This window comes from Lissotriton vulgaris, chromosome 2_1, assembly GCF_964263255.1.
Source record: "Lissotriton vulgaris chromosome 2_1, aLisVul1.2, whole genome shotgun sequence".
NCBI classification, from domain to species: domain Eukaryota; kingdom Metazoa; phylum Chordata; class Amphibia; order Caudata; family Salamandridae; genus Lissotriton; species Lissotriton vulgaris.
Window position 1 is genome coordinate 1,320,294,569 of NC_141687.1, and position 20,937 is coordinate 1,320,315,505.

Genomic DNA, 20,937 nt, shown 5'->3' on the forward strand with positions numbered 1-20,937 from the left:
AGAGTTTAACGTCAGGCCAGACTTTTGTCATCAAACTGTGGAAAAGTGCTGGCAGTTACACCAGCTGATTGCACCATTTTAGGCCAAACGTGCTCAAGCTTTTCTATTAACCCCAGCTAAGCTAAAAGTCCTTCATAAAGAGCATACTCAATTTTTTATCTCCAAGGTGCAAGCCAAAGAGTTTTTACAATCTTTGTAAGAGTAACGTAGGCTGGTCACGATGTATCTTGTTTAAGTCCTTTCAGGATGTGTAAGCTTCTAAAGCAGGGGTCTCCAAACCGGTCCTGGAGGGCCGGATCCATGCCAGATTTTTAAAATTACTACATGTATCTCAATGGGGATATCCAAAAAATCTGGCATGGATCCGGCCCTCTAGGACCGGTTTGGAGACCCCTGTTCTATAGATCTCGATGTCGAGGTCTCTTCCTGGTCATTATGTGGATTGTTCAGCTTTGATACGTCCACTTCCTCCTTGTTTCCTTGTTTTATTGCAACCTATGAGCCAATTTTTCTTCTTATCTATAAAAGTTTATTACTGCATTTGCATTATTGGTATGGTGTATAGGGATGCTTTGTGTTTCACTGTGGCATTTGCTGTATCTTTTCGCACATAGGGTGGGGTATAGGTGCGGGAAGACATCCGGGTGGCAGAAGCTCGTCATCATAAGGACCATTGGTTCTAAAGCCTTTTTGAAGGGGTGGGGTTGGTTCTGGAAGGTGGGGTGGGAGGGAAGTTCATGCGGGTGGGGTTTCAGGGGGGACTGGGGAGGTGGATTGGGATAAAATCTGAAAATCAATCAGCAGTATCATTAAAATGTTGAAGTTGAAAGCTTCAAGGTTTTTTATATCAGAATGGAGCAAGTGTTGATACCCATGTTTAATCAATGGCTAAGATAGGTGTTCGAATATGTTCTCTAAATGTCTGTGGGTTAAATAATTATAATAAGAAACAAAGAGTTGCCGCGGAGCTCCACGTGATTCAGCCCGATCTAGTGTGTTTGCAGGAAATGCATATACCTTGGGGAAAGCGAAAGATCCATCCGGAATTGGGTTATGCGGTCTTGGCAGCCTCAAAGCAACCAATTATGAATAGGGGACTTGGGCTATTTTAGAATGTATTCTGGGGGAGTGAAATTCTCCTTGTGTACATTATATGGCTTTAATTTTGAAGAGGCCTTCGTTCTTGAGCAATTAAATTTAGAACTTGCTCTATGGCCTACTCCAATGGTGCTGTGCGGGACTTTAATATTAATTTGAGTGGGAAAGAAATCCAATCTGGTATTCAGAATTATAAAGGTAGGAAGCCTAGGGTTTTTAAGGTATTAAGTGGCATATGTATGAAGCCCAATTCCTGTTTGCAAACGGGCTGATTCTCAGAATCCGCCCGTTTGCGAACGGGAAAAGGCCTTTTGGAATGTATCATCCCAAAAGCCAATCGCAAAATAGGGAATCTCAAAATTTACGATACCCTATTTTGCAATTGCATTTAAGGAATCGCAAATTGCGATTCCTTAAATGCGATGTAGAAAGCACCTATGTTGTGCGAATTTGGCATAAGAAATCGCAAATTACCACCAACTTAAAGTTGGTGATAATTTGCAAATTCTTTGAAAAAAAGCCCTTAGGGCATGTATGTGTGCCACATGTACACACATGCCCTTTTCAGGGGTGCAACAGGGTGTCCTTTTGGAACCTTTGCATCCTTAAAATTGCGTGCACTATTTGCGAGTACCCATTGGGTACTCCCAATTTGTGCATGCAATTCCCATTCATTCCTATGGGCCTCTTGGCCCATAGAAATAAATAGGAAGGGATTCTTTAATTGCGACTCGCAATTTGCTATTAAGGAATCACAACAATTATTGTGATTCCTACCTACATAGCAGTTTGCGAGTCCTTAAATGCAATTCGCATAAAATTGCTATTAAGGACACGCAAATCTGTCTTTTCATACATATGCCCCAAAATCATATGTTGTCTGATCATGGCCTGAAGGATGTTTGGGGTACTTTCCATATACAAGATCCAGGTTTACGTTCTAGTCTCGCCTGCATAGCAAGCTAGTACGGCTTGATTATTTTGTTTGTATCTCCTTTACTATTTCCAGGTATTAAAATACAAGTGTTTCCGAGAATCACTTCCTGATCATGCGCCAGTAGTATTGGATATTACCGCACTTGGTACATGTATAGCTCCAAGGTGCTTTACTTTCGATAGGAAACTCCTCCAGGACAATAATTTAATTGATCATATAAAGGTTTGGATAAAGGACTTCCTTCAAATCAATTGGCATTCCACGTCACATGGGGTTGTTTGTGACACATTTAAAGCTTGTTTGAGAGGGGAAGTCCTGAGCTACCGACTACATAAACAAAAGCTAGCTAAACTAGCAGTGCAGGAATTATATAATACACTTAAAAAAGAAGAGAATCTGGCAGTGGGATTTTGGCTGGCAATGATATTACTGATCTGCAAACTGGTGTGGCTAGATACAAAGCCAATATCAATTTGATATGGAGTAAGGAAATCGCGCTAAAATATCACATTTACAAAAAGGATTGCTACAAGTATGGAGAGGTCACAGGGCGTTGTCAACACCTACAATCTGGAGTGTAATCTGTATTCTGTTAGAGGGCCTAGAAACCGAAAAAGTGGTCTCTATGAGTGGGGGGAAATGATTGATCATATGACGAGTTGTCAATCTGTGAACGGTTGAATGGATTTGAATTGCTACTGTCATCTGGTTTAAGATGTTTGAATGTATCTATGTTTGAGAGTGCCCACCTGCATCCTGATGACTCATCCTGGGCAGGATGGAAGAAAGGAACTGACATGCCTGAATATAGCTCACACAAAGAGTTGATTACCCCCTGTAGTGAATTTGAGCCAGGGCGGAAATGAAAGGACCTTGGTGCACTTCAAAGACCCTTCTTTGACGTCACTTACACTTCAAAGGCACAATTGGGTATAAGTACTGGGTCTCTGACCCCACCAAATCAGATACTTCTGAACCTACAAAGATCCTCTGTCAGAAGAACTGCTGTGCTGCTAAAAGGACTCTCATTCTGCTGGACTGCTGCTCTTGAAGAACTGCTTCTCTGCTGTGCTGCCCTACTGCTCTCTGACCCTGTTGAAGGAGAGCTGGCCTCTACCTTGAATACAACGTGCTCTCCAAGGGCTTGTTGAATTGTCTCCTGCTACTCTGTGATATCAAAGTCTCACCACCTGCTCCTGTGCCTTATTTATTGGAATTGGACCTAGGTGCTTGCTCCAGCAAAATAAACGCATCACCAGTCTGCATGTAGAAGAACCTGTGTATCAACCCTGTTGGGGGAGCAGAATTTGCGCATCACAGTCAGAACCAGTGCATCGTCTTAAAGAACTGACGCATCAGATCTGCTGCATCGCTGCCACTGCAGTGTATGAAGATCGAATCCCCTTAACTGCGTGGAGAAACACGGTGCATCATTTATGGAACCAACGCCTCTCGGTGCATCATTTTAATAACCAGCGCATCACCCCCACTGCATGAAGAAAATTGATGCATCACCTCGTCTGCAGGATTGACACTAATGCATCGCTCGCTGCACCCCACATCTCGCTGTTGCAACCCGCATCAAGGTACTTTGTTCAGCAAGCTTGCATGCCTCCTGTATCCGGCCTGCGCTCCATCATGGTATGTTTAAAATCTTGACCAAATCCAGTGCGACCAGATGACCCCATAGGTGCTTATTGCTTCTAAGTGCTATTTGTATATTTAATCTTTAAAAATTCATATCTCGACTTTTACTCATTGAATTGTTGTCGTTTAGGTTGTTTCATTTATGAAAATCATAGCTATTTCCCTAACCTGGTGTGGAGTCTTTTTGTGGTGTTTTCATTGTGCCACTGGGTGTTGTGTTGCACACATACATGGCATATTGGCTTGTAAGTTTAGCCTGACTGCTCTGTGCCAAGATACCAGAGGGTGAGCATAGGTTAACTTTAAGTGCATATCTTACTTACCCGAACTAGGATTGGGTTCCTGCTTGGACAGGGTGCACCCCCTTGCCAACTAGAAACCCAATTTCTAACATATACTGTCCTATTTTATTTATTTTTCAGACTCCTCCACCTATTTCAGGGAGCAGGGACACGCAAGTCTACACATTTGAGTAACATTACACTAATTAATTGTCAATGGCCATAGGTAGCAAAGTTACTCAAAAGTGTAAGAGTAGATTTACTTTTAGAAAATATACACAAGTACATTTACCTTTGTGAATAAGGCCCCTACGGTGCTGGACTGGACCAACCACTTTACCCTCCCCTTCATTGCCACGTATACTGTACTTCTGTATCAAAGACAACCAAAAAAAAAAAGAAAATAACCTTCCTCTCGATCAAGGACATCCATCTGGACAGACTCTAGGAACAATTAAACTGCCTTCTGCTCACCACAGATATCAATACTCTCCTTGACATCTAAAATACAATTAAGAGAACTCCTGTTGAATTTGATGATCCACTTATAAACTGATACACCTAACCTAAGGCCTCAGCACACTTGTACACTGAAGACATTAATGAAAGCAAACATATCATCTTAAAAGAGAAAAGAGAATGGAGAAGATCAAAACTACCGAATTACCTCAGTCTACACAAAACACACTGTTACAATCACCATTCCCTCATTTTCACAGCTAAAGCCTCTTACTACAAAACCACTATCAGTGAGGATACTAACAGGAGCAGAGCCCTCTTCCTGCTGCCAAACACTATACCACCGGGGCGGTTCCTCTATGGGAGGGTGAGGGCATTGACCCCCTACTGTGATCCACAGGACCTGAGAGAGACTCCTTTTTTACACATTTATTTCCTAATTTTCCCCCTGAATCTGCATTTGTTTTTTCTAATAGGGGCGGGGTTACAGCACTCTTTCCCAGAAAGGATATGCTGGGCGGACCACTAGATGTTGAGGCAGTGTAAGTGAACTGCGCAATTAAGATTGGCCAGTTTTTTCACTGTGGCCACCCTAACGTGTGCAGTTCAGCCTATCAGACACAGCCCCATCAATCTCCGAAGGAGGATTGTCTTTGTTTGACCCCGACAATCCTTGCACTGCTCTTTTGCATGTTTAGTACTATAAGCAGCATGAGGGGGGGGGGGCAGTGCTTGGATTGGCTGGGATGCTTGGGGCTCATCTTATGTGGGACAGGCGTGCACACAACAGGCTCTGGGTGACATTGTTAAGGCAGAGCTGAGGCTGCCCTGACTGTGCTGCAAAGATGGCTGCTCCAGGGGAGTATTTTAGCATTGGCAGCCAGATGTCCCGTCAGATCTGCCAGGGGCAGCAGTTGCAGGGTGAGGTGGTGGCCTTAGACTAACAGTCCAAGATGCTGGAGCTCAGTATCCTTTGACAATATGTAGGGAGCAGATGGGAAAAGAGCAATCAGCAATGGTGGGTTCTCGTAATTGCCCCCTAGGAAATACCAGAGCTTTGGACAGGCCTACCTATATTGGGGATGTTGTTATGTTCAATTAAACAGCAGAAGCTAGCACTGCCAATCAAGTTGAGGAATATGAAGAAAATGTAATGCCTAGGATAAGGCAGGGTGAAAACTTTCGGAAGCATTCTTCTTTTGGAGTGGTAGGGTTGTTTTGTTTCAAGCAGTGGGTTTTCCTGGATTGTCAGTCTTCTAGATGCCCCATGTCTTTCAAGTGACCCTATAACGTAGCTTTGCTCTGAACAGCTTTGGTTTGAATGATGTTGTGGGAAGGCAAACGCTCTCATCAAGGTAAGATGGGGAGTGGATGTAGCCTTATGGTTAGAGTGGTTGACCTCGAAGCTGGAGAACCGGGTTCGAGTCTTGGCTACGATGCTCAACATCCTGTGATTGTTGCAAATAACTTAATCTCCCTGTGCCTTTAAAAAACACAAATGTGTACATCTGTAACGAAACTGGTACTCGTGTAAAGCGCACAGATACCTGATATCTTCGGGTCAGGTTTGCGCTATATAAAACTCTAAAGAGAGTAAGGTAGTTGTAAATGTATGTACTCTTGTAGGTTTATTCTCCTGCCCTGCAGCAGGGAGTGACATGCATTCTAGTGGGATCTAGTGGATTGTGGCCATGTTGCTGCTGCTATTATGCAGTGCCATAGTGTTATACTGCTGTTTGGTATGTTGTCTACCTTATAGGCATGTATGGCAACTGGTTACATGTAATATGCTGGATAACAGTACATATCAAATAACCTAGCCAGTGCTGCTTCTGGGATACTCTTTATGCACCATAGCAGTGCACAGTAGCTTGTTAAAGTGACTACTGTATATTTCTTTTTCATACGGCTTATGTCTGTGCTTAAATGTAGTGCCGCTGCAGGGCCCTAGATGGCTTGGGCAGGCTGATCCAGTTCTGCCTTGCTACGCATGTTATTTGCACTAAGGAATGACAGAGTGCAATGTCAATCCAACTAACAGATTTGTATGTCCACCACTCAAATGAACTCATATGCTTTCAGAATTTGCAACCGCCTGTTAGAATTGGGGGTTTCTGGTAGGCACAGGTAGGTACTTGTGACAAGCAGGGACTCTCTCCTCTAGTAAGGGCCAAGGAATTACTCTCTCAAAATAACTCCCGCTAACCCTCTAGGCGGCGTGGCGTGAGCAGTCTAGGCTTATTTCAGAGGCGATGTATGTTAAGCATTTGTGACCACATACAGTAACCCAGTGACAACACTACAAATGGACACCACACAAGGTTTTATATAAAAAATAAGTATACTTTATATAGAGTTACCACAAGACCAATAAACGACAAAAAGCATCCACAGTACTATTAAGTTTCAAGAGTTCAGCTTAAAAAGGCTTAATTCAAGGTTCTGTGCGAGTCGGTAGCCTTGTCCGGCTTCAGCGTTGCTGAAAAGAACACAGAGTCTAACAAATCCAGCGGACCGCGGCGGTCCGGGCCCACTCAAATATCAACAGACTCCGTCACAGTACCTTTTCCTAGAGGCGGCCGGCACGGATGTGGGAGCCAGTTCCGGGGTTCATCGCGTTGTAGAAAAGGAAAGCGTTGCAGGTCACTGTGTCCTTCCAGTTGTGGTGCAGGCTACAGCTCGTTGACTGCATCGAGACAGAGTCGGTGAGCTCAGAGCTTGCGTTGTTTGAAGCAGACGTTGCTTGTTTCGGTGCTTCCAGCTTTACGGTGCGGTGACAGAGCTGGAGTTCGGGAGCTGGCGCTGGTCAGTCCGGACAGCGGTGCGTGTCGGGCGGTGCGTCGCAAACCGCGCGAGGCGGTGCCCAACTCCGGTGCGGTCACAGGACTCAAAGTCAGCAACAGTGCTCGCGGTCAAACCAATTCGATTCGGTATAGCGAGGCGTTGCACGTCACGGTGTCCTTTCAGTCGCGGTGCAGGCTAAGGCCCGGTGACTGAGTCAGTGAGCCGAGCTTGCGTTGTTCAAGGTGGACGTTGCTTGGTGCGGTGCCTACAGGACACCGGGCCGGTCGTAAGAGTATGTCACAGCTCCCTGCCTCTGTAGCCACTTGCTTCCAGCAGAAATTCGCAAAGGCTGCTGAAGTCCACTGGTCCTGGGACTTCAGTCAGGGGGCAAGCTCTCTTCCAAACCCTTGGAGATCTTTTGCACAAGTTGAAAGTAAAGTCCACAAAGTTCTTTCGCCTCTCTTTGGTAGTCAGGCAACCACTGCAGGCAATCCCCCAAGCAGCACTTCAGCTTGGGAATAGTCTCTCCTCAGTTTCTTCAGGTTCCTTCTCCTCAGCAGAGGTTTTGTCTTGTTCCAGGAGTGATCTAATTTCATGGGATCAGGGTCCCAATACTTATACCCCAAAATCCTTTGTTCTCTGAGGGGAGAGGGGCCTGTGCCCAGTTCAAGCCAGTTCTGAAGCACTCCGTTTACCAGACTTCTCCTTTCCTTTTACCACGCAGGGCAGGCACATCAGATGCCCCACAGGAGGTGGAGCCAGCATTTTGGGAGGCAAGTACAGTCCAGGAGCACTTTGTTGACAGTCTTCCTTCTCTTCTTTCAGTGTGAAGGGCAGAGACATCAGACACGCCACAGGGGATGGAGCCAGCATTGTAGATGGAAGGCCCAGCCCTATTCAGTTCCCGGGTGCAACTCCTCCCTCCCATCTAGATGCAGATCTCCCTATTCACCACCTGGCAGCCCTAGCCTGTCTCCTGGAATTCCCCAGCTCTGTCACACACAAACCCAGACAAGGAATACACAACCTCGCAAAGGCAGGCTCAAATAGTTAGGCAAGCAAATACCTACTTTCTAAAAGTGGTATTTGCAAACACAGAATATTAAAATAAACTTTACTAAAAGATGTATTTTATTATTCAGAGTCCAGGCATACTAAACTCGAAATTCCACCATGTTGTCTGAGTCTGCTAGGATTATAAACATGTAACAATCCAGCAGCCCATTCTAACCAATGGAGAACATGTAACCTTGCAATAGTGAAAAACGAAAATGGCTGTAATTCACTATTAGGACGTGCCACACACATCAGGGCTTGTCCTACCTTATACTTACAATGCACTCTGACCATAGGCCTACCATAGGGGTGACTAATATGAAGTCAAGGGAAGGTGTAGGGACAGGCAAGTGGGTGCACTTGCCCAGTCAGCATGACAGTACCAGACTGCACGCAGGCTCTGCAATGGCAGACCTTAGACACATTTTACAAGGCCGCTTCTGTGGGTGGCACAATCAGTGCTGCAAGCCCACTAGCAGCATTTGGATTTACATGCCCTGGGCACACTTAGTGCACTGTACTAGGGTCTGACAAGTAAACCAAAAATCCAATCATGGAACAACTAATCAATACATACATTAATTTACAGTAGGGAGAGTATATGCACTTTAGCAATGATCAGCAGTGGTAAAGAGCCCAGAGTCATAAAATAGCCAACAGCAGGTCAGAAAAAATATAGGAGGGAGGCAAAAAGTTCAGGGATGACCCTGCAAAAAGGGCCAAGTCCAACGAGTCCAACATTGTGCAGCACTCCACTCCCAGAACATACAGCCCTGCTTCAGTGACAAATGCAACACCACCAACCCCTTCTCCACCAAGAAGATCAGCAATATCAGATCCAAAATCAATACCACTTTGACGGCCCCTTCACTTTCAACCATTTTCACCCTATGATTCACCACTAGATGGACCTCCTTCAATCCAGTCTCTCATATGGATATTGTTAATATCCTCAACTCTCTCCATGAATCTTTTTATGAAGATGACATCCTTCCTCCATCCATCATCAACTCACACAAAGGAGAGACCCTCACACCCCTTCTCCACAGTGTCATCAGTTCCATAAGCAAAGGAACATTCCCAGATGCTGTTCAGATGGGAAAGAACCTTTCCAAGATAAAAAAAATATCCTGGATCCAGCACACCTCACAAATTTCTGCCCTTTTACCCACCTTCCATTCATATGGCAAATCATCACAAAAGCACTCTCCAACCAGTTACTGGACCACATCAGCAAAAGAATAATCTTCTACAGGACTACAAATCCTGCTTAAGACCATGCTGCCACAATGAAATGGCTACACCCTTGGTAGTTGGCAATGCCCTCTTCCTCGACAAGAGGAATTAAACCCTCCCATGGTCATGCTTGACTTATCTGCAGTCTTCGACACAATCAACCTTCCAGTTCTAATTAGCACCTGGAAAACATGCAAATGATTTCACAGCAGTATCTTGAAATGATTTACATCCTACTTAACCAACTGGTGCCAACTCCTGCAAATAGGTTTCACAAGATCAAAAATACTCCCAGTCTCCTACAGAGTACCCCAGGGATCATCAACCTTTAAACCTGTATTGAAGTCCTTGGATCCCTTTTAGCAAACAGCAGCTTCAATACCCATCAAGACGCAGAGGATATATTACACAAAATATCCTCACCCAACGACTCACAGATTAAATCCTGCCTCAAACACATCCAATCCTGAATGTAGGATATAGAGAGAGACTATGGCGGAAAAATTATATAGATGAAGCCAAACTTAGGTACAAGGAATCAGTGGCCATATATAAAACCATGATCTCCGAGGCAAAGAAAAAATACTATTGTGATAGGATAGAAACAGCAAAAAACTCTAACAAATCACTATATCAGACCACTAAACAACTAGCTGGTCTATCCGTCGATCTTACTCCTCCCCCCTCCCAGGCTCTCTGCGACGCACTGTCCAACTTTTTCTTTAGCAAAGTTGATGACATTTATAGGGTCTTCACCAATAATCCCACTACCCCCTTGATACCTTCAACTCACCACCAGGGTCACACTTTCTCTCAGTTCAACGAGGTCACCTGTTTACAGGTACAGAACACAGTGTCATCCATCAAATCTGGTTCAGCTCTAGACCCATGCCCCTTGAAGGTGTTACGACCAATTATGGAAACAGTTATTCCTGCCATGACTGCAATCTGCAACTCTATGTTCAGCACTGGCATCTTCCCAGAGACACTGAAAAAGACCTTAATAAAACCTCTCCTTAAGAAACCCAACCTTGATCAGGAAGAACTGAAAAATTATCGTCCTATTGCTAGTCTCCCACTGATGGCAAAAATAGTGGAGAAAATTATGAACCTCCAACTCTCTTCCTTTATTGAGGAACACAAACTTTTGGACGAATCACAGTTTGGGTTCCGTCAATTTCACGGAACTGAGACTGCATTGATCAAAGCGGCGGACGATATAAGATCCATCCGGGATGCCGGAGGTACAGCTGTTTTCATCCTGTTGGACTTATCGGCAGCCTTCGACACGGTCGACCATATCACCCTGGTCGACCGTGTTGAGAGCATAGGAATTCGAGGCAATGCCAAGAGTCTTCTTGCCTCCTTCCTGGCAAATAGATCCCAGGTCGTTACTGTCGGACTTTTTGAATCCTCCCCTCTGTCACTGCCATGTGGAGTTCCTCAAGGCTCATCCCTAAGTCCGACACTATTCAACATTTATGTGTCGGACCTTGCCAAAGTCATCAGGGCATACGGGATGAGCCTTACCTCCTATGCAGACGACACTCAACTGGTCCTTGCCGTCAAGAATGACGGTCCCAAAAAAGCCAACAACTTTAACCAAGGCATGCTGGCTATTGGAAGTTGGATGGCTCAGAATTGCCTGAAACTGAACTCTGATAAGTCGGAGGTTGTAATTTTTGGCAACTTATCCCCGGAGTGGTCCCCCCTCTGGTGGCCATCATCTATGGGCCAAACTCCGGACCCGACCAACAGGGTGAGGAATTTGGGAGTCATTTTTGACAACCACCTAAACTTTCTCCCACACGCCAACCAAATCTCTTCCTCAGCCTTCCATAAATTGCGGCTCATTAAGAAAATCCTGCCTTTCTTACCGGAGAGTGCCGGAAAAACGCTGGTGAGATCCCTCGTCTTGTAGACCATAGATTACTGCAATGCTCTGTTTCTAGGTGCCCAGGAGAGAGTGCTATGGAAAATGCAGGCCATTCAGAATGCTGCCGCCAGGCTCTTAGGGCGCATTCCCAAACATCAATCGGCCGCACTCACCATAAGACAGCTGCACTGGCTACCAGTGAGAAAGAGAATTATGTTTAAGTCTCTTTGCCTGGTATACAAGGCTCTACACAATGTTGGACCTGCATTCTTTATCCAAAACCTTATCCCTTACTGTCCTTCAAGAACGCTACGCTCATCCAGTCTGCACAAGTTGGTGGTACCTCGAACCAAATCTGTCACATGGGGGGACAGAAGATTCATGGTAGCCGCACCGAAACTGTGGAACACATTACCACAATCGATCAGAATCAGCACCTCCCTCTGGATGTTCCGCAAGCAACTTAAAACTTGGCTTTTCAACCAATGAACTTCTGTCATCATGAGGGTTAAACACTGCAGCAACTTTAGCGCCGAGATGCCCAAGGGCCTTCGTTCGCACTTTACAAATGCTTTTATAAATAAATAAATAAATAAAATGTGTACCAATTTTCTGAAGCTAACCACCACAAAGAATTAATTCCTCCTCTATGGCAACAGCACCAGACAATCTCAAGATTGAATCTCGGATCTCCAACTGAAAGATTACAGGCTTCGTCCCCCAGCTCAAAGACCACGCAAAATCTCTGGAATTTACCATCAAAGTCCTCTCATTCAGGGTACACATTGCCAGGAAGACCAAAAGAGCTTGGTTCCAACTTTCCATCTTTAAGAAGGAGGAGCTGTTTCTTGAAGAAGACAACTTCAGAACACTATGCAAGCCTTAGACCTTAGCCCTTCCCCACCTGGGTGGAGGCAGTGCCCTGCTCGGTTGTCTTCACTAGCAGAGACTAGGTTTTTACGGCGGTTAGTAATGGCCCCACAAAGTACCCAGATTGTACCTTTATTGTATGACCTGGGAAGGAAAAGTGTAGAGGACCTAGCTCGCCTGCGCCCCCTGCTATATTGGCGACGCCTAATGGTGACCCCGGAACTTTCCCACTATGCTGCAGCACCGGCTGGCGTCATCAATATGGATCGTTTCCACACTATTCTGTGGCTAAAGGAACTACGGGTGTTGCTGGCCAAGTTGAAGTCAGACCATCTCTGGGGAAACATGGATACGTCATGTTTTCCTACTAAGGCAAATCTGAAGAAACTTTATTGGGAGATGGTTTACTCTACAGCCTATCGTTCTAGATGCAGCTCCAATCTAACTGGCCGCTTCCTAGACATCAAAATGGTCCCACTCTGTGAAACCTATTGGGACACCATCGAAAAGCCACAGGACAGAAAGTTGTATTTCCAATTTAGATTTGGAACCCTCCCAGTCAATGCTTTCACAAAACACTGGTCACCAACAAGGGATGAACACTGCTTCCACTGCAAAGATCAAATTGAGAATGTCTCCCATGTGTTGTTTGCTTGTCCTATATATGCAGGTCCACGCCGCACTCAGAATATTAGAAACAGATTGTACACCTTATTTTGCAATTGCAGTCGCTAAATTCCTCGGTTGGGCATGGGTAATCCGCACACGTATGTTACTGGGTAAAGCAACCTAATGATTTATGGCAACTATGTTTCTCTTTTTTATCAAATGTAAAGATTGTATTGGAATGATTTTTATACTTATATCAATTTCGTCAGCATAAATTGTTTAATATGTGTTTTTATGAAAGTATTTTAGATTAGTATTTATTGTATAGCGTTAGGGTCAAAATGCTTTTATGACTGCTGTCGAATAAAGCTTTGAAAATTGAAAAATTGATACATCCCTAGAACCCCTGAAGTTACACTCCATGATGCAATATGACTCATGTAGGGCTCGACAAAATTCAACCACATCAACCTCACTTAAAAAGACTCAGTCTGGCTCCGCTTTCACCTCCATCTCTTTCAAGTCCTCAATAACAAGACACCCGCTCACCTCACAAACAAAATACCCACATCTGAGAGTTAATGCCGGATCAGGAGACATGATAGGACTGAAGACAAAACATTGCAATAAGGGAAACAAGGAAAGCATTCTCTGTTCAGTTTCCCAGGATCTTGTACTGCACCCCAATCAACATAAATCAGCACAGACTCTACTACAATCCAGAATAAAGCTGAAGACACGCTTCTAGGAGCACTACACCCCTGACTCAACACTCTACTCTTTCCCCAATGATCATATTGTCCCTGAGGAGCCATGCCCCCTGTTCGATGCTCTGCAGCTCTCGAGCTAGTTTTGTGCGTAATACCAACACATACATGTATATATAAGCATTTAAGCAACATGTACGAAGGGACCCCCTCAAAAGAATACGTTGTGGCCCAGGAACAGAGGGGAAAAAGCAACAATTCTAATGTGGAAATTGTTCCTGCGGTGGCCTGCTAATTCACTTAAACAGCTAAGTTTATAAATATCTAACCAGGTGACAAAAAATAGAAAAAATACTGAAATTATTCAAAACGTATAAAATTTATTTTTCTCTTTTTTTATCTTTTAGTTTATATGAGTTCTGTTATCAATCAGAAATCACAGGACATACATTTTTCAATTCATATCAAAAACTTTTTTTTCAGGACAAATACAGTTAAATCCTAAATATCTACAAAAAAAGAATATGTACAACATACAAAATTATTTAATAATAACCCTTGGTAACACCCATATCTCTCAACACACTCACGTGCTAACAATCATACCACACTCAAACTCCATAATGCCTATGCATAATGCCTGGAAATCTCCGGCGGAGGAGGCTTCGTGCGGTGTGGACATACGGCCCCAAACTGCGGCTTTTACAAGGGGACTGACTGGAATAATCTAAACAGATATAAAGGACCTCTCACGCACATTGAAATTATGGTGTAAAATATGCCAGCTGATCATCGAAGCCCTAAGCCTCCACCTAACCTCAGCCATCTATGAATAAGCTGCAAATCTTTAAAAAAAAGCTAAATAAGTTTCTTAAACTTTAAAATAAAGCTACTTACTGGCGGCATAGGACGTCCTGCCCCCTGAAATGTATTGAAGACGTTCTTTTTGGTGATTCCATTGCTGTGTTATAAGACTGATCCCTTGGTATCTGCACAGTTATGATGAAAATGGTCCTGATGAAGGCGGTTTAAGCTGCCGAAACGCGCGTAGACCTGCGACGGGAGCCTAAAGTTACATCTTGGCCCGATCTTTTTTAGCATTGTCATCTTGCTAAAATATTAATTCAGTTCCTTTCACCATCCTAGTCTGGAGTTTGAGTGTGGTATGATTGTTAGCACGTGAGTGTGTTGAGAGATATGGGTGTTACCAAGGGTTATTATTAAATAATTTTGTATGTTGTACATATTCTTTTTTTGTAGATATTTAGGATTTAACTGTATTTGTCCTGAAAAAAAAGTTTTTGATATGAATTGAAAAATGTATGTCCTGTGATTTCTGATTGATAACAGAACTCATATAAACTAAAAGATAAAAAAAGAGAAAAATAAATTTTATACGTTTTGAATAATTTCAGTATTTTTTCTATTTTTTGTCACCTGGTTAGATATTTATAAACTTAGCTGTTTAAGTGAATTAGCAGGCCACCGCAGGAACAATTTCCACATTAGAGATATATAAGCATTTAAACCTGATCCTGCCCACACAGCACTCTGCCCCAGCCCCACCGAGCTGTCAGAAGGAATGGACTGTGTGGTTCTGAAATCCTGGACCCTGCCGTAATATGGTCCCGAGGTCCAACCTTCGTGTCACAAAATATCGTCGTACCATGACGAATTTGGTATCGGCAGACCGGTAATGATTAGGACATTACCCCTATGCATTTGCGTCATGATTGAGCGATGCTAACACCCTTAAATCGTGGTTTCCGTTCTGAACCCTCGGACTCCATTTTGTGAACGGCATCCATCTTGTGGCTTGCCCTCATATAAGTCAATCGATTAAGGCCGAGCTTAATCTGAAAGGACACGTCCACCTTAGCTGACTTCCCCATGACCTGGCCGAACTGACTCCACTGCCTCCAGCCAAAACCTGTTTAGGCAGCTCCTCGCCCAGTGGCCGAATAAGATAGCATCAATGCGTAACATGCCATAAACCATTCACTACATACAGACCATGTTTTCTACACACATACACCTGTCCATGCTCCTTGTTTATGGCCAGTTTTTCGACGAGGATGTGCCCTGTTTTATTTGGGTTTCATCGATATCTGATTGTAATTCCGGGCTGGGCTGGGTCATCTATCACAAACTGGACACCTAAAATATGGGTTGGGCGACATGACTGTGCGTTTTGCTCTATTGTGAAAATATGTCTATGACCGTATTGTAAACTCAAGAATTCTTGCCTGCAGCTGTTATTTCCGTATATAAGGAGAAGGCTGGTTCTGTAAAAACAAACAGTCTCCTGAGAACTTACGACCCGTGCTGTTGTAATTCTAGGACGCTTGTTACTTGGTTGCAGCCAATAAAACTAGATCTCTGACTTCACCTAGAAGACTCTTGGTTTCTGTGGTCCGGAACAGGGAGAACTCAGAGGTCTTCGGGTGTTATCCCCTGGCACCACCGGGTTCCTAAAAACCCGGCACCTCAACTGCTGACAACGCTTCAAATTTGCCACAGTCCACATCTGATGAGAATGACTGAACAAAATGTCCTTCCAAGGCAGCCATATATGATAATATGTATTAAGGGTCATGTTTCCCTTTTGCGGTGGCAGTTTCTTAAAACAACAAATATGTTTCTTATGTGTTAAATTTGTGCTGGTGGTTGCTAGGACTTGTATTTCATCATCAGACTTTGAACCAGAAGAAGAAAAACAAATGCAGAAATGGGAGAGAGAATAAGAAGGAAAGAAGGGAAAGTTAGCAAAACAGTGACAAAGGGAGAAAGCTGGGAGGAAAAAATAACTGCAAAAACTGAGATAATTAGACAGGAAGTGTTGTGGAAAACGTTGCATGACATGGAATCATTAAGCAGGATTGGAATTCGGAAACCCTCACATTAGGCAGTGGGGGGAAGCGGGCTCTGAAGAACTTTGGGACCCTGAACTTATTTTGTTTTCAAATCACATCACATTCTTAAAGGGACGATGCAGTGGCACGCCTCGTCACGTGCCACGGTCTCAGGATCAGAGTGATAGGAGATCAAGTGAGCCACACTCAGGAAGCTTAGTAGGGTGTCAGTTGTATGCCATGAGGCAGCTAGCTGTCAGTGAGTGGCGTTAACACTAACGCATGCCTTCACATAAAAAGACAATTAAAGATAGGGCGCCGATCAGTTGTATTTAAGGGAAACCATTGCAGTGCTTAGATGTCTTAACTGACATAATTTTATCCCAAAACATTCAAAGGTGTGCAAAAACTGACAGCTCAAATATCATTAGGTGCACATAGCTTTCATCACATCACTTACACGTATGGCATGGGGGTTGCCTTTGGTGGCTAACTTTTCGTTGGCTGCTTAAAATATGTGAAACTTGGCAAAATAAAATTCAACACAAAGTGCAACCTTTGCGAAGGCTGAAGAGTATTAAATAAAATGTGTGGGACAAAATTTGACAAAAGTAATCCCTCCAGACAAAAAAGTCTTCATAAATCAGCTGTCTAGTAAGAGTTTTGCATGAATTGTTTTAAGCAGAGACTGTGTGCAGATTCTGACGCTCCTCAGAATAAACAAAGAGCTAAGTTTAATATTTAGGCAAATCTTTGTAGGCAATATATCAATGTTGCTCCTATGAGTAAGGCCATTTCTGGAAAGATACCAACTGGACTGACAATGGTACAGGCCATACCAGCTGAGCAGCCATAATCAGACACATTCTGATAGTACACGAAACAATCAAATCAGATAACGCAAAAATCACTAACCCAAACTACCTTTGAAAAGTTCTCCTTGAATGGGACTTCAGTAACTCAAGCAATACTCTAGATTCCTGAATTTCTCACTATTTGACTCCAGTAAGACAGCTGTATTTAAACCTGAATGTCGCATAATTGCATATTGTTCATACCATCAGTTGTATGCTTTAACCATTTACCACTGAAATATCCGATGGTAGGTAGTATGCGTTTATCGTGGATTTTACTGTACACATTTCAACTAAAGTTCTCTGATGCACTGTTTCCTGTTGCAGTCTAGGTGAACCAAAATGAGTAAATACAAGAGAGGCATGGTTAGTAAGGGCCATTTTAAGAGGTCGAGAGGGGACCAAGAGCCGACATGATGCTCTGTGGCTGTTTCTGTGCATTACACTGTTTAACTCAGGGAGCAAAAAGGGAGGACTACCTACTTTTCCAGAAACAAAATTATTTTTACGTCAAATAGTAAATGTTCTAACACAGTTATACTTGATTCTTAGTTTTGTAAAGGGGCCGTATGCTGTCCATCCCTGACGGAATGGTTCACTCAGCAAAATGCCACTCATAGATTGCAGCAGAGTATATGCATCAGACGCCATACTGTTCGCAGACCCGCTTACCTGCAAATGCGTCATCTAGGAAGCCATATTGTCCACATCCTCCGATGCCCGAGTGATAAATCAGTTCCAGTGAACCGTCGATTCCGCCTGCCAGCATCTCCGATAAAAACGACGCTGTCTGGCTACAGCAGATTGTGTGACCGGATTTCAGGTGCCTATAATTAGCCCGTCTGCTGTTCAATGAGCGCCGTCAGTAATCAGATTATGATGGCCGCGGCCAAACAGCATGGCTGAGACCCTTAAGGACGGCGAGAAGTACACCATGGGAGGCTTGTCACACAGGAACGTTTAAAACATTTTGGGGGTCCTGGGCCAAATATATTTTGGGGGGCCCGTGTTTGTAATAACTTTGATTTTATGACCCAGTTCCAGCTCTTTCATGCCCTCTTTGGTCAAATTCTAAATGTGTGTGCATCTAATATTCAGGGATAGTGATGTGTGTTTTAAATATTGTAACTCAGGAGCATTTCACAAATATTACTGCAAATAATCTCTGTCGCACCCTCCCAATTCTCATATGAGGTCTTGTACTGATCTAAAAAAAACTTTTTGGGTGGATGTTGCATGAAACATACACATTTTGTCAGCAAAATGTCTGTAATAGACTCTAGCACATTTAAAAAATGATAGAAAGACGCTATTTACAACAATCTGTGTAAAAATTATTCAAGGTAATCAGGGCAAAAATCTCTGCATAACATAGCTGGCTCTATCAGGTGGCTCTCTATGGGGCCCTGGGCCAGAGCCCACTTTGCCGATGCCTGAAAACGTGTCTCTTCTCACAGGTACTTAATTGGTGCCAGTGACTGGCACTGGCGCACAATTTTGAGGCGCTCCATTTATTTTTCATAAATCAGACATTGACACCGAGAAAGACAGAAAGGGAGTTAAAAAAAAAAAAGGAAGACAAATCTAGAAAAACAGCAACAAAGGGATTAAAAAGAATTTGCAGGAGAGTGATAAAGAGGCAGGAAGTGTACGGTGGCACGAAGTGGAATCAGGATTAAGCAACCTTTGTATCCACTTCAGCAACCCATGAATTAGGCAATGTCTAAGGCGGCTTCCAATGAAAAGCTTTGAGACCTTAAACTAAAACGTATTGAAACTATGACGATTATTATTAACAGTGTTATTAGCACTAATATTATAGTTGATATTATTTATTATTGCTTTTATTACTTTTGCAAGTTAAGCCCTACGTGCAACCTTTTGTTTGGAAATACAATGGAAGTCACAGTCCTACTTAAGATTTACACCTCGCTTTGCCCATTTACCCCAGAGTATTGTAAACTTTCGGTTGATAGTGTGATGGCAAATCGCCAGAAAAATCTTCGCTACAATATATTGGAATTTTGTGTTTTGAACACAGTTCAGAAGATACACGACCTTTCAAATTATAATGAGATTAAACTATAGTTACACATTCCTGACTAACTCTAAATTGAAGTAGGCACAGCTACGCAGCTGTTAGCTGAACATCTTTAAACTGTAAGTGCATGTATAATGTTTATAAAAGTAATAATCCTCTATTCTCCAAACCCTTTAGTTAGCGATAGGAAAACATGTGAAAATGTCTACTCTCGCTTCTTGCAATTTTTAAGCACTTAACACTCTATTAACTTCACAAAAGTTGATAAAAAAGTCCTTTAAAATGTAAAGCTACCAAAACCTATATTTTGCAGGAGAATTTTCTTGAAAAGAACTTTGTGCGACAAACTGTCCTGGAAAAATATGTGAGAATAATCTGCAAGAGCAAATTATTGAGAATTATCTTAATTTCACAACTTTGTGTAAAAGTTGTATATATTTGGAGTTTGAATTAAAACTAGTTTATACACCCTACATGTATTGTGGAACAAACCTAATGAAAAGCTGGCGTCCACAAACAGTGCTTCATTATTTCGTTTATGTTCAATATGAGTCAACACAATGAAGACTTTGTGAGCCAAAAAAACAACCTGTAGCTGTTGAGCACAGGGCTCCACATAATCTATTAAATGGAGTCTGGCTTAAAGTCATGGTCTAGTGTTTGGAGAGCGACATTTCGTATTGATTAGCATCTGCTAAAGGTTTGCTCAGATATTGATGGTCTGGGGTGCTGAGACATAAATCCTTTGACCAATCTAGTAGTGGACATCAGCACTGCGCTAGATTCAGTGTCAGAAGGTGGTTTGCTTGAATAGGGTTGTAAATGGACAAGTGCAGTCTTCAAGGTACCTAGGCCATTAATAAGCAAGTTAATGCACAGTTATGTGTCCATTTTAGACCATGAGTAAACTCCTAAGTACCTAGGAAATGATATTTAGAACATCCAACATGTTTATCACCTTCTGCTTCAAGAACAAAGAGCTATGAAATTTTAAGCCATAGAGAATCTCTTATGATGTAACTAGTTAAATAAATGTAATCAAACTAGATGCTGTAATTTTTTTTATAAAAATCTGCGTATTTTGCATTACACCATTTTATTCCTAATTTTGTCACGGGAGACACGTTTGAGCAGAAAATGTTTTGTAGGACTACAAAACCAACCTCTGGCACGACTAAGAGACTTGTTTTTCCTTAAACCTGTTTCCTGTATATTAGGTATGCCCCCACATTTCACTCTATTGCAATACACAAGTCAAGTTTATTATATATAATGCTCATAATGTCAATCACTTCTAATAAAATAATGCATATCTCACAGGAAAAATTTGCTTTTTTGTCCACCCTTAAAGATGACCTCACCTCAATCACCACTACAAAAGCAAATAACTAACACTATTTACACGTTTTAACTCTACTACAAAAATAATTTCTGATTGAAGTCACAGTTTGATTTGAACACCTAGCTCTTGCGATGGCCTTCTCTCATCCATTGTTATTTGTTAGTGGACAAAGCAAAAGCAAAAAGCAAAATAACTCCATTCTTGTCCAGGCCTGACCCTATGATTCGTAAAGTTTGTCCTTATTGATGAAAAAAACTACTCTTCATGCACAACACCTAATTTCTGTTG

General features: G+C 42.8%; 1 protein-coding gene across 3 annotated transcripts in view; it reads right to left on the reverse strand.

The window, feature by feature from the left end:
- The window catches only part of MYLK (myosin light chain kinase), a 1,710,670-nt gene that overhangs the window by 717,082 nt on the left and 972,651 nt on the right, over positions 1-20,937 (reverse strand). The gene's annotated exons all lie outside the window — the stretch shown is intronic.